Source organism: Pteropus medius, unplaced genomic scaffold, assembly GCF_902729225.1.
Source record: "Pteropus medius unplaced genomic scaffold, Ma_sr-lr_union100, whole genome shotgun sequence".
NCBI lineage: Eukaryota > Metazoa > Chordata > Mammalia > Chiroptera > Pteropodidae > Pteropus > Pteropus medius.
In genome coordinates, this window is record NW_024344378.1 from 30,950,216 (window position 1) to 30,964,576 (window position 14,361).

General features: G+C 35.4%; 1 protein-coding gene across 2 annotated transcripts in view; it reads left to right on the top strand.

Annotated features, from left to right (window-relative positions):
* PRKG1 (protein kinase cGMP-dependent 1) overlaps positions 1 to 14,361 on the top strand; it is a 1,114,039-nt gene that overhangs the window by 622,397 nt on the left and 477,281 nt on the right. The gene's annotated exons all lie outside the window — the stretch shown is intronic.

Consider the following 14,361-nt stretch of genomic DNA (forward strand, 5'->3'; position numbering starts at 1 on the left):
TACCTAATTACCAAGATGCGTAATTCCTTTCTCATCTCTTATTCCGCAGACTCTCTTAGCGCGGCACCACCCCCACCAGGAAAAGCTTGGTGCGCGTTAACCACAGTAAAGATGGCCGCATAGACTTCATCATGGTAACAAAGAGAGGGCGCCTTTGTTGACGTCAGGGCGGTTTTGCTTCCGTTTGCCCGGCGGGAAACCGCCAACCGAAAACCGATCGAGGCAGCTTGTTCTTCGTTCTGATACAAATACTTTCACACAACAGTTTCTCATTATTATAGTATATGTAAGCTATATTTAAAAATCACATTCCAGACTCTAAGTGAAAAGTGTAGTCGTTTCAAAGCAGACTTCGGACTTGTTCCTTAAAGTACAAAAGTAGTAGCTCTGTTTTAGAAAAAAACATTTTTGAAAAATAACTGCTCAGAAACAAGCCTAACGCGTGTACCAGCTCCATCCCCACCCCCATCTTGCTGCTTCCCCTAACTGCTTTTGATAGGTGGCCGGTCTGGTCGGTCTGGTCCTTCTAAGTTCTTGTGGACGCAGGCAGCAGTCTAGCTATTCACAATACTATTTTTGGTCTTTAATCGATGTTAACATTAATGATTAATGATAGCATTTTATGGCTGTAGAGTATGAATTAAATTTATGTAACCATTATGTTGTAAGCATTTAGATTGGTTCTGATTATTATAAACGGATGCAATAATTTCACCATCTTTAATATGAAGCGAAAAACAAACTAGTTTCTATTCTGCTGCTAGTTTTGATGGCAGAAGTTGAGTATTCATAGCGGAGTGTGGTTTTTTCCCTCCATCTAACAGACAAACGATAGAAAAACTTGGAGAGGGCTTAGTAATTTGCTAAGCAGCCAGGAAATAGCAAAGCCAGAATTCTTACTCAGGTATGGTCTATCGTAGCTCTAGAGCTATGTTGCTTCACATGGTAGCTACTAGCCACCTGTAACTCTCAAGTACTTGAAATGTAGTGTGACTGAGAAATGGAAACTTTAACTTTACTTATTTTTTATTAATGTAAATTAAAAAACTGATATTCAGGCTACTGGAAAACTTTTTGGTATGTTTAAAACAGCTTGGGTAGGATTAAACAATATAACAACGTTAATAACACTCATTTTATTTTACTTTTTAAAATGTGGTTATTTTAAAGTTACGTATATGGGTTGCATCGTGTCCATGGACTGTACTACTCCAGAGCCTGAGTTTTAACTCCTAAACAGAGAGTCATTACGTAGACTAGAATAACTGCATATGCTTGAGGGTATTATGAAACTGTTTAGGCCAAAGAATAGGTCTGAAATGAGTATGAGGGTTTAGCTACACATAAGATAAAGCCTCCATTTATCTTCAGATGTTTTAATTGTTCTTTAAAATAGGCTTGGACATAGCTATTCACTCAAGACACCTGATAACTGATATCTGTGAGTGATAAAGTGCATTTATATCACCTAATAAATTTTTTTGCTCCATCAAAAGAAACAGAATAGTGCCCGCTACTAATGCCCTCCCACCCCCCGCCCCAATTCTTTTATTGAAGGCTAGGCAAGGATTGTAAGGGTGTTGAAAAAGATATCATTTTCAGAACACTGAAAACAAGTCCATTTGTTTCCTTTCCATACCATCTTTTTACAGAGAGAAGTCATGACTTTTTTACATTCGTTCTGTCAAGGACAACTTAGATATCAATTATGTGTATAATTGTGTATGTGTTAAACACAGTACTCTTGAGTATGGTAATAGGCTATTAGGATAAATTGTAGTTCATAAAAAGTTTCCAGCTCATCTGACAGTTTCTTTACTGCTGCTGCTGTTAATATCTAAACCAGTGGTCCTCATACTTTAGCATGCATCAGAACCACCTGAATCCAGGGCCTACGTATGATTGCTGGGTCTCTTCCTCTCTCCTCCCCAGTTCTGACTCAGTATTTCTGAGGTGAGAGTAGAGAATTTGCATTTTTAACAAGTTCTCAGGTGATTCTGATGTTGCTGTTCTGAAGGCCTCACTTTAAGAATCATTGATCTAACCAAAGAGACTTAAAGTGTGCATTCACGTTTTTTTGTTTGTTTGTTTGTTTTTTTTTGGATCAGACCAAACTAAGTTTAGTACACTGTTGAAAACTGTGAGATCTGAGTGTTCATAAAAATTTTATTAATACTTTAATTCTAAACCAGTACAGCTAGTACATGCTGATCCACACTGAAGATACCCTGGGCTCAAAGGATAGGTGAACAGAATAGCTGAGGAACTCTGGGGAATAACAAGGAGGAAGAAGCCATTGTAACAGTGTGATTTTTATCATAGGTCTTCCATGTTCTCTTTAGTCCCCCTATTCCAAACTAAAAGAATTGTTTGATATGGCTCCCTTCATAGAGGACCAGTGTGACCCAGAACATCGTTCAATTCTCAGGACACATAAACTAGTATTTATTATTAACTGAGTGGTCCAGAATTACCAAGATCTTTTAGGAACCTGTGTATATTTCCCGGTACCATCATAGGTCTACCTTGGAAGAACCTCCATTTTATACTGCTTTCTTTGTTCCCATAATGTTTAAACCAGATATTTGTAGCATGACATACACTCTGAAGAAAAATGGACATGATGTTTTGCACGTTCAAGCAACGATTCTTATAATAAATCAAAATATCAACTGTATTGAGTGATTTTTGAACAAACACATTAGGGCATAAGGCTAAATGGAGGTTGTCCTTCTAACTAATTACCTTCAGAAACTGTGAACCTAATTCATTTAGGCTTCCACTGTTCAAAATAATTTCTAAACTCCTACCCAGAAATTGTTTTAGGGCTCCATTTATAAATCATACTAGAAAACTGGTGCCTTGACTCAAAGATATACCTTGTTTTCAGCCAAGAACAGAATCATGCAACTAAGTCACCTAACTTTCTTTTTTCTTTTCTTTTCTTTTTTTTTTTAAGTTTATTGGGGTATAAATCACCTTTCTGACCAGACTGGGCAAAAATATATTAGCTATTCCCAAATATTAAGGCTTACATCAGAATATAAAAAGCCTGTAGGCTTTGAGGGTATTAGAAAAGATTCACCATAGATTAATTAGATAAATGCCAAAGAGAGGTACTAAAAATATTTTTAGTCGTGACAGGCATTTTTTAAATAAGTGTATGGATTCTTCAAGGAATAGATCAAAATATAGTTCTCCACAAAGTTCTTAATCTTCTTCCTTTTTCCTTTACTAGGAAATAACTTCTTTTTTTTTTTTTTTGGATATAAACCATTCCTTATCTCTACCTTTCTGATGATAATAACTGTTTTACCTTTTAGTAGAATTGTGCTTTTCCTTCTAAACTATAACATCATTCAAGGAAAAAGCCAGATTTCTTTTTGTCAATTAACAAAATGTTTTATATTTATTCTTTTATTCCATAAATATTTATTCTAGGTACTGGCAACACAATAGTGAAAAAGACAGACATTTCACTAGAGCACAGGTTCTCTAAGTGTTGTTCCTGGACCAGGAATGAGCATCACCTAGAACCATCTTAGACATGCAAAATTTGGGGCCTTACTCTAAACTCATTGCATCAGAAGCTCTTGGAAGGTGTGTGTGTGCGCACATGTACATACTGAATTTTGTTTTAACAAGCTCCCCAAGTGATTGTATTACAGACTAAAGTTCAAGAACCACTGAACAAAAGGGAGACAATTATAACAGATAGATGATAGATGAGAGAGAGAGAGAGAGAGAGAGAGAGAGAGAGATAAAGATACTCTGTCTTTTTCACCACTGTATCCTCAAAACCTAGGATAAAACAGCATAGATGGGTGTTCATTATATGTTGAATAAATGATGAGAAGTAATTTTAGAGGTAGCTAATTCACAAACACTTTATTTTACATAGGAGGACATCTGTGGCATTAAATAACATACCCAAAAAGAGAATGGAGACTTTTTGCCAGGACCCTTGTCATTTTATTCCTAGGTCAGTGATAGTTGTTCCATGTTACTATTTGATAAAATACATATGCAATGAAGTATATAGATGTGGAAGAAAATGATAAAGTCTAGACCATCAAAGACAGCTTCCGGATGGAGCTGGGATTTAAGAGATGAGTTATAATCTGGTACATATAAATGGAAGATGAGAATAAGCTAAGAGCTAGGAATAGCCAAGATGCGAAATTTGAACCTGGTGTTTTTGATACCCTCAGAGGAAACTAGTAGAGAGCTGGCAAATAGTGTGATAAAAGATTATCTTTTGGGACAGATTACAAAAAGGTTTTGAAGACCAGATTCATGAATGTAAACTTAATGTGAGAGTTAATAGGCTTCCTTTCATCTTTCTAAAACATGAACATAGAATAATTATGCCAGAGGTTTAAGAATACCAATCTTATACAATCCTTCATGATATTTTTTGCACTCGGGCTATTCTCTTTAACCATTATAATTTTAAATCTAAATTGTGGCAGTTTATCTTTCTGCGTTTAACATCTTCTATAATATGGCTTCATTCTTATTACTAACCCATCTCCTTCGTATATTCTCCTCTGGCTAATTATACCACTCATTTTTCATATTTCATACGTGATTTGTGCTTTTCTACCTCCTAGCTTTTGCTATACATTTGGTTAAGGGTGTCTCTTTTTCCCTCTTTATCTCCCCATCACCCCTCCTCAATGTCTAAACCTTTCTTGTCCTTCAATCCTCATCTCAAAGACTTTTCCTTTTAAAGTAGAGTATTGATTTGGCACAGATTATCTTCTATTTTGTATTAGAGGTACCTATATTCTTGCATTACCACTTAAGCTTAGAACACATCTGATTTATATTTTTATAGTGCTTAGCCTACTGCCTTTTATATTACAAGCAGTAAATAGTTTTCAAATTAATACAAGATCATCTTATTACAGATGTTAAACAAAGGATAATATAATGCTTTTGGCTTACAAAATACTTTGCTTTGTGTTCCAACATCTAGTCTTGACAACAATCCTATGAAGTACAACAATTGTATTCTAATTTTAAAGATGTACAAACTTAGAAACTGTTTCCTAGAACTTTACTTAAAAATGGACTCACTCAAAATATAGATACTGTTCATAAAAACCATCTCAAGTACTTAATAGGAAGGAAGCACTCTGATAAATGCTATAAAATACAATATTTTGTTTAATACTTTCAACAGCCCTTCTGAGATAGGCAGTCATAATGTCTTAATTTATAGCTAAAGAAATAGAAGAACAGAGATGTTAAATAGTGTGCACACTTTAACTGGCAGAGGCAAGATTTGAACACATATAAGTTGATTCAAAAAACTCAAGCTCTCAAATTATTATTCCTTTAAATGAGTTTCCCAAGGATACATAGCTAGTGAATCGCAAAGCTATAACCTGGAACTAGGTCCTTCAATTTTAAACTTCCCATTTCACAATTAGTATAATAATCACAGGTTACACAATCTGGACACAATCTCCCTTTTTTCCTGATTGTATCTGAGTATAACTAATTGCAATTTTGACATCACAATCAGTGCTGTGGCAAGAGATGGACTATAAGATATAAAGTCTGAAGCAATTGAGAAAATATTTCCTTTTTTGATATGGAAGGATATAGTTAGTTAAAGATCATATAAGAATTTTTTAAAAACATCCGTTAAGCAATACATGTGTTTTCATAGACAACTCTATAAAATGAAAGGGCCCAAAATTCTCAAACCCCAACATAGGTTTGTCTGTGACATTTTTCACAAATTCTTAAGTGTATTTAATATGAAACAACATACAGAGGAATAAATAGGAAATTTAATTTACTGATACATGAGATGAATGGCTTTTATTGGCAAGAGGGTGATTACATGAATTTGGGACTGCTAGAAATATGTTGTTCCAGGACTAGAGGTTATGCTGAGCCAAATGTTCTTCCTGGGAGGGGAGATGAAGAAAATGAGGCCCAGGGCAGACAAGGGACTCCACTAGGGTAGGTGCCTAGTTTTTGGCCAAACTTGTAATGAGATCTAGATCTATTCAGACTTTCCATTCTAAAGTATGCTCCCAGCACTCTGAGAGGCAGTAGTAGAGTGAAAGGGTTAAGAACACAGACTTTAATTTCAGAAAGACTTGGGTTGGCTGCCTAGTTCAAGTAACTCTGTAGCCTTGGACAAATTACTTAACCTCTGTGCTTCCTTTTCTACATCATTTAAATGGGAATAGTATCACCTGTATTACATTGTTGTTTGGAATACATGCCATTTATATCATTACTCATTGCGGTAATTATTAATCTATGTTTTTATATAGAATTAATAGTAGTAGATGAAACACCATTTTAAGTGGACAGAGACCCAATATTTAGTCTAATGATATTTATATTTTTGTCTACCCCTTCATTTTTATCTTTGAAGAGATTGGGCTGTTTTCGTAATATATTATTTTAAAAATTGTGCAGAGACAACCTTGGATAACATTATTTTTAACTTGTGGTAGATTTATAGTTGAACATGGATCATTTTTCAAGCTCTATCTCATCAGACACTTTAGTGAGAATTTTACTAATCATTTTGGTGCTCATTACGTTCTTATACTAAACAATGAAATACACCCTTCAAGTACTTAGCTGAATTTCCACTTATTCATTTTTATTAAAGAGGCCTGCCTGAACTTTGAATGTGGAAGGTCCAGGCTTATACAGAACTGCATTGGTCTTGCACACAGGTTACCTATTTGAGTGTATGTTCAGGGTGTCATCAGAACTACTCCTTCAGAGTATGCACCGGCAGACGTGGGCCATTTATTCAAATGTGGAAAAGCATAAGTAACTGGACAAGGAGCAGAGCTCCCTTATTCTTGTTTCAGGCTGTCACCTGAAAGAACCCAGAGGAAGTATCCTCATAAACTGTGGCAGAGTACAAGTCCTGAAACGGGTCCTGAATAAAGACATCTTGTTTGAGATAAACAACTCACGAATCTTTTTTTTTTTCCTATAACCAGAAAAATCCAATACCCAACATCAGAGAAATGTCTGAACTGCTGTTCACTTCAGAAGTCAGGCTGTTATCTTTCTTCTGAGGCTCAATTGGCCTATAGAATGAGCCTATATTCATACGTAGTTACAGGAAAGAGGACTTCCTGAAAATTTTGAGGGCTCAGATTGTTAAAAGCAACAACAGCAACAAGACAGTGTGACAGAATGGATTTTGAATTCATTATCATAATTAAATGATTCTTGAAAAAAAATCAGATTGCCAGTTCAAATTTGCCATCAGATTCCCAGAATCGAAAATTAGATAAAAATATAAAATCCAATGTTTATAGGAATGTAATAGCTAGCGAGCGCTTTTGTGTACAAGTACAGAAAATAACTACAACCATAATAAGCAAAAGGGATGATGGTGATGTATTAATAATATAGTAGTCCCCCTTTATCTTTGGGGAATATGTTCTAAGCCCTCCAGTAGATGCCTCAAACCACAGATAGTACCAAACTCTATATAGACTATGTTTTTTCCTATACCTATGGTAGTTAATTTATAAATTAAGCACAGTAAGAGATTAACAATAATAATAAAATAGAACCATTATAACAATATACCGTAATCAAAGTAATGTAATTGTACTCTCTCAAAATATCTTGTTTTGTACTCATCCCTCTTCCTGTGATGATGTGAAATGATACAATGCCTATGTGAAGTGAGGTGAATGATGTAGGCATTGTGGTATAAAGTTAGGGTTACTTGAAATTAAGCACTGTCATACCAGATCAGTCCATCTGATAACCAAGATAGCTACTAAGTGACTAATGGACATTGAGTGTATTCAATGTGGATACCTTAGAAAGAGGGTGATTTACATTCAGGGAGGGCCAGGGTAAGATAGCATGAGATTTTATCATGCTCCTCAGAATGTACACAATTAAAAACTTATGATTGTTTATTTTTGGAATTTTCCACTTAATATTTTAGGACCACAGTTGACCTTGGGTAACTGATACTGCGGAAAGCTAAGCCACAGATTAGAGGAAACCTCTACTTTGTCATCTCTCAGAACCTACAGGCAGAGGATTAGTCAGCTTGGGCTACCAAAACAAAATAGCATAGACTGGGTGGCTTAAACAACCAAAATGTATTTTATCACAGTTCTAGAAATCTAAAATTAAGGCACCAGCATGTTTCCTTTCTCCAGAGGCCTCTGTCCTTGGCTTACAGGTAGAGGCTTCCTCGCTGTGTGCTCACATGGCCTTGCCTTTGTGCAAATCCTTCGTGTGCCTTCCACTTCTTATAAAGATACCCTTATGACCTCATTCAATCTTAATTACCTCTTTAAAGATCCTGTATCCAAATAAGTAACATTGGAGGTTAGGACTTCAACATATGAATTTGGTTAGGGAGTGGAAGGTACACACAATTCAGTCCATCACACGAGTAATACAGTCATCTTTAGGCAAATAAGGAATGGACAATTATAACACATTTAGAATATTCTATTCCCATTCTCTCTTTCATTCTCCCCTCCCCTCCCTCTCTTATATCTGTCTCTGAAGCATCAGATCTCTCTAATTTCTCTCTCTAGTCCACTGCCACTTAAGAGATTCTTCTACAGGCTTTTTATTTACTTGCTACAAATTTACCCAGAGACAATTATTTCTTTCTCTAGATACTGATTCCAGCTTCCTGGGAGAGAGAATCTAAAGGTCCAGCTCTACTCTGATGCCCATCCATGATTCAATCAGCAAGAGAAAGGGATCCCAGCTAGGGTGTTAGTGACACTATTTAACAACTTCATGCAGGGGCTCAGCAGTCGGATGAGTGGGAGAGACCCTACAAGCCCTTGCAGTGCCTGGAATTAATTAATCTCCTCTACCTGCTGGGCCATAGAGAGGTCTAGGACAGGGACACTTAGGAGCTCAGTGCAGTGGCTATTCATCATCAGGTACAGATTTTTAATTATCTTAGCCACTGATGCAGCCATCCTGGTAGCAGCTGACTATCTTGGATGACCATGAATTTGGTCATTGATGGTTTATCCTTGTTTGGGAGAGGAGCAGTTAAAAGGGCGGTTGTGAACAAGGCAGCCATTCTCAACGTGCTACCGCCAGAGAGTTTTCCCACCACATTCCTCTAAGTCGTTCTCTCTGTTTCTGCAAAAATAAAATATTAGTTTAAAAATATGGGTATTTTTCATAGAAATTTAAAAATGTTGATTTATAGATAGAAAAAAAAGCCTGGTATAAAGCAGTAATGAAATATTTAGCCACTCATTAATGATCTTCAGAAAACTCACACTGTATTTAATGTATGATTTTCTTGAAGGTGAATAAAGTATTAAAATATTAAACTCTTCCATCTCTTATATAAAAATATCGATAATTCTTGACAATTTAATGGTAGAATAAATAGAAACAGTTCTTCCATTTTTTTTTTTATCATCTTCATCACTGGCATATGACATTTACCTTGAAGTAGCTGCATATATTTTTTTGTCTCAGAGCAGTACAATGAGAGAATTTCCTCTTACTCACTGCCAGGTGTTTGCCAATTCCCTCCTGGCTCCGGGCAACAAAGCAAGTGCCTGCAGGGAAACAGGGAAGTGCAAGTGACCTATTCCTCTGCAGCTCCGTCTTTTGTTAGCCTTGAAAATGCAATTGTGTGTGTTAGCCCACGGCCCAGGAGGGGGCCAGGAAAGAGTAGCTGATGCCTGCAGGGAAAATAAAGAAAGTGCAGAAGTTTTCCTGCTAGTTTAACGATCTGGAGTTTGCTGCCAGGGACCCAGAATTGAGCAATTGTTGGAGCCTTTCATTCCCGCGACAGGACTTCACAGGGAGGCCAAGTTCCAAGAAATCCTTGTGAGAGCAGGTGTCTGCAGGCAGGGTGAAGGAGGTGGAGGAAGGCAAGAAGGGAACTTAACTCACACGTTTTAGATCAGCACAGGCCTGGTAACGCTTTAGGAGTACTATTATTTATTACTTGACTAAAATGGATTCAGCACCTGTTTTGTAAATACTTATTGAGCCTGTGCTATGCAAATGGTAGGCAGTGAGTTTAGCAATATAAGGGTTTAAATGTGAACTGAAATGTGACTCCTGCGTTCATTAAAACTTTTCACCAAAAACTTTCGTCAGCTTTTCCCTTGAACTTTTACTGAGGATCAATGGTGTTCAGATTCAAGCGTGTGGCAGAAGGACAGCTGTGCCTCAAGGAGTTTCCTAACTGTCAGACAAGACGGAGAATACAGGAAATGTGCAGACAGTTTCCAAATGCACTTTTGATTTGTTTGAGTTCCTCAGAGGCATATAGAAAATAAAAATATAACTGCCGTTTATCCATTGACCCTCTTGCTAAGATTGAAAATGAAAACAATGTTTTTTTCTTTACTACTGAGAAAAAGTAGTAAAGAAATTTACCGTGCTAGATTCTATTTACCTATATATACCAAGAACAGGGATTATTACTGGAAACTGATTGCATTTGGCTTGAAGACAGTAAAACTCTGACAGTCCTTCATACTCTTCTCTATCTAGAAGCAAGCCCGTCCGTCCCTTGGTGGATAGTAAATTGTTGCAGGCCATCGATTCAATAAGCAGCTTATTATTATTTTCTTGTTAGAGTTCTTAAACTCTAACCTTAGAACAAAGCATGGTTTCTTGAGAAGAGCCCGAATAAAATATAACCAAGTTTATTGCTTAGTTAAATTAAGTATTTCAACTAAATTCATATATTATTAGTACTTTGGATAAATGGTACAAATATGAGTTTACCTTTGACCATCAGTCTAACCAGGGACAGTAGTGTCCAGTCTCTGTTGATGCCTTAATACTTTGTCCTGTTTTGTGGGACTCAGTAACTAGCTATTTGTGGGCTTTGCCTCTTAAGATGAACTTTCTTATTCATACTTTCTCCTAATTCTTTTTTTTAATTTCTCTCTCCTGTTTCTGCATTTGCTGTCTACTATGTCCATAACTTTCCAACCTCCTTCTTTCACTCAAAGTATAAGTATTTATGTTTTGATTGTCTATGTAGAAAAGAGTTCTGTATTCCTAGAAAGAACAGCATTATAGGAAACAAAATGAAATTCTCTTGCCTTTGGTTTCCCTCCTGGTGGTGGTTCTAATAGCTTACCTTAACGCTGGAGCATTTTTTTTTTTTTTTTGTCTACTTCCTTTAGAAGATATAAGCATTATTATTTTTTTTCTTCATGTAGGAGGTTATTGTGAGTGGTTGCATGAGTGATTAAGTGAGAAATTGTGAGTGATTGAGAAAGCAGATGGATTGTTGGAAAGGTTAAATTAGGGGTGAGTGTTTGAGTTGGGAGTGAAGATAGAAGTAAACATTTTAATGACTAGATCCAGAATAACAAAGATTGACATAAACCAAGGAAACAATAGGTTTATATTCCTTTCCTTTTTTCTCTCTGCATACTTTTTCCCCCATCGCTTTCTATGTATTATAATTACTGTCAAAAGTTTATGCTTTTCACAGTATTATTTGGAAAATTAATGGTTTAACATGCAGCAGTATCATTATAAAACTTTAGGTGTCCTTTTATAAATGTAGACTAAAATACTACTTAATATTCATCCCTACAACCTAAAAGAGAATCTTTTAAATTTAAACTATTATTATTACAATTATAATGCCACCTACAGTACTATGTCCTTTATACACTATTGTGCACTCAACCTGCACAAAAACCCAATGAAGGTTTTTTTAATATATGAGGAAACTGAGGCACAGAAAGGCTAGATATTTTGCCTGGGAGTTTGCAGCAAGAGGCAGGTATGACTCTACACAGTCTGACTAGGGGAAATAGTTAATTCTCGAAAGTTCTAACTTACTTTTCTAAAGTTAGAATAAATGTTTTATTCCCCTAAAGGAAAAATTCTGTTAATTTCACCACTAGTGAAAATTTCTAACTTTTTTTGCCTTGTCAGCTGCCTGTCAGTTTTGTAAGGAAATGCAGCATAAAACTGACAGAAAGAAACTCAAATCTATAACCACATGACAGAATATTGAAAAATTCTTACAAAGGCTTATTTTGTCGTTTATGGTATAGCACTAAAACCAGCTGCCAGCGGCACAGGTGATTTAATAGACACCATTTAGCTAATATATTATTTTGCCAAGAAAATTTATTGTGTTGTATTCTTTTCTAATCTTTCGCAACTGCTTATTTATAAAAACAGAGTGCCTAGAAGCTCTAAATTATTTCACAGAGAGGAAAAGTAAAACAAGGATGGCTATTAATTTTAAGTTGCTTCACATTGAAATTGTCACTCTGAAGAAAGGCATATATGGAGGGTAAGATATATATGATTCTTTGGTAAATAGAAACACTTAAAGTGGCACATTTCATATTTGGAAGTTCAAAAGGCATTATTTATCAATAGGGCATTAAAACAGATTGAATGTTTTATAGTTTTAAAACTATGTGATGAATATCAAAGTGTTTTTGCAGACTCTAAAACATTATGCACACCTCAGGCATGTACAGTTTTATGTAATGCAAATGATTTTGTTTGGTATATTAGTACTGGGTCAGACTAATATTTGTGTATTATAGCAATATTATTATGTAGCTTCGAATATCTCTTCAGAAAAAACATCCAGACATGATTTAGAATTTCACGTTATTTAGAATCTAAAAAAGAGCCACTTAAATCCCATAGATCAATTTACACTAATGTAGTGCTCATCATATTGGGCTTACAGAGAAAAAGAATGGCCACAAACCCCATACATACACTATGGGAGAAGCATGAGTTACCCTCCTGAAGTGACCCTCTGTCAAGTAGAAAATTAAGGCATGTTTAGGACAAAGAAGAGAGTAGGATGAAAAAAACATCAGACAAAAGGAGTGGATTTGGAAGAGAAGAGGCTACCTCTTGTCTCTTGAAAGATAGAAGAAAGAGAGAAGGCAAAGAAATGACATATAGAGGTAGATGGAAAGATAGATGTGCTAGGTGCTAACAGCAAAATTTTGTGTATGACCCATTTCAGAAAATGGCAGATACACTAATTATGACCATGACACTTTTTTGTAGTCAGTGAAAGACTGAACCATCCTTATCTTTGTTATTACTTGAACCAGTAGTTCTGAAATGTTGGGAGGCATCGTTTATTGTTTGTAATCACAAAATCTAGAAAAACATATACGTCAGCAATAAATTAGATGAGTTATTTTTATTATAGCTATGTGTTGTAAAATATATTCTCTTTTATAGAGTTGCATGCAACTATTTTAAAAATGAGAAAAATCTATATGTGTTGCTATGAAATAATCTTCTATAGATATATTTTAGTGAAAAAGAGCAAGGCACAGAACAATGCTATGTTATGTCCCATTCTTTTTTTCCCCTTCTACCACTGCATTGAGATTTGTATACAAATAGAAGCTATTATACTGCTAGATTCATAAAGTATTTCTCAAAGGATATCTAAGAAACTAATAACTGCAGTTTGCTGTGAGTAGGAAGACTAGAAAATAGAATAATAAGGAGGCTTATTTTTTCATGGTATGTCTCTTTTTACTGTTACACTATTTACCATGTGTTCCTCATTCCTTCCCATGACAAAAACATTTCATTAGGTATAACTTAGAGTGCAGTTTTCTGTTTGTCAAGCTTCACAGATAAATTGACAATTAAAAAAATTCAATCAAATTATCATGCATCAGAAACTCCTATAGGAACTCACTAAAATACAGACACCTGGGTGCCCTCCAAGCAAATTAAATAAAAAATACTCTGGACGTAGAGGCCTGGAAACTGCATTTGGAATGAATATCTGTAATCAAACCTTCAGGGGGTCTATAGACTTCACCTTGAGAAACATTGTATTTGAACTCATGAAAAAATGTACTGATGTGGAGGGTATTTATGCATCCTAAATATAACTTTTCATGGAGTGAATGATTCTATAACCTAAAGATATAAATTTACAATGACTGTTTTGGAAAAAGCATTTGTTAAAAGCAGTAATTATATTATTATTATTATTATTATTATTATTATTATTATTATTATTATATCTTCTATCTTATTGATTTTTGCACTCCTAAAAGAAGGGGAAGTATTACCATTGTCTTCATCATCTCACCTGGTGGTACACCTTTCCGTGTCTCTGAATGGGTGATATAAAGAGCTCTGAAAAGGAAAGTCATGGGTCCAACATATAAGCAAGTGTTTGAAACTTTTTTTAGAAAACTTATTTATATGCATATTACTGTTAATGATATTAAGTGAAAATATAACTCTTTATATATGTTTATGTGACCTTTCTTTTCCTAGGCATTTGCAAACTTGTATTAGACATTTGAGTTTGGGTAGCTCATATCCACTGGGATTATTAGGATGCCAAACCATGTCATC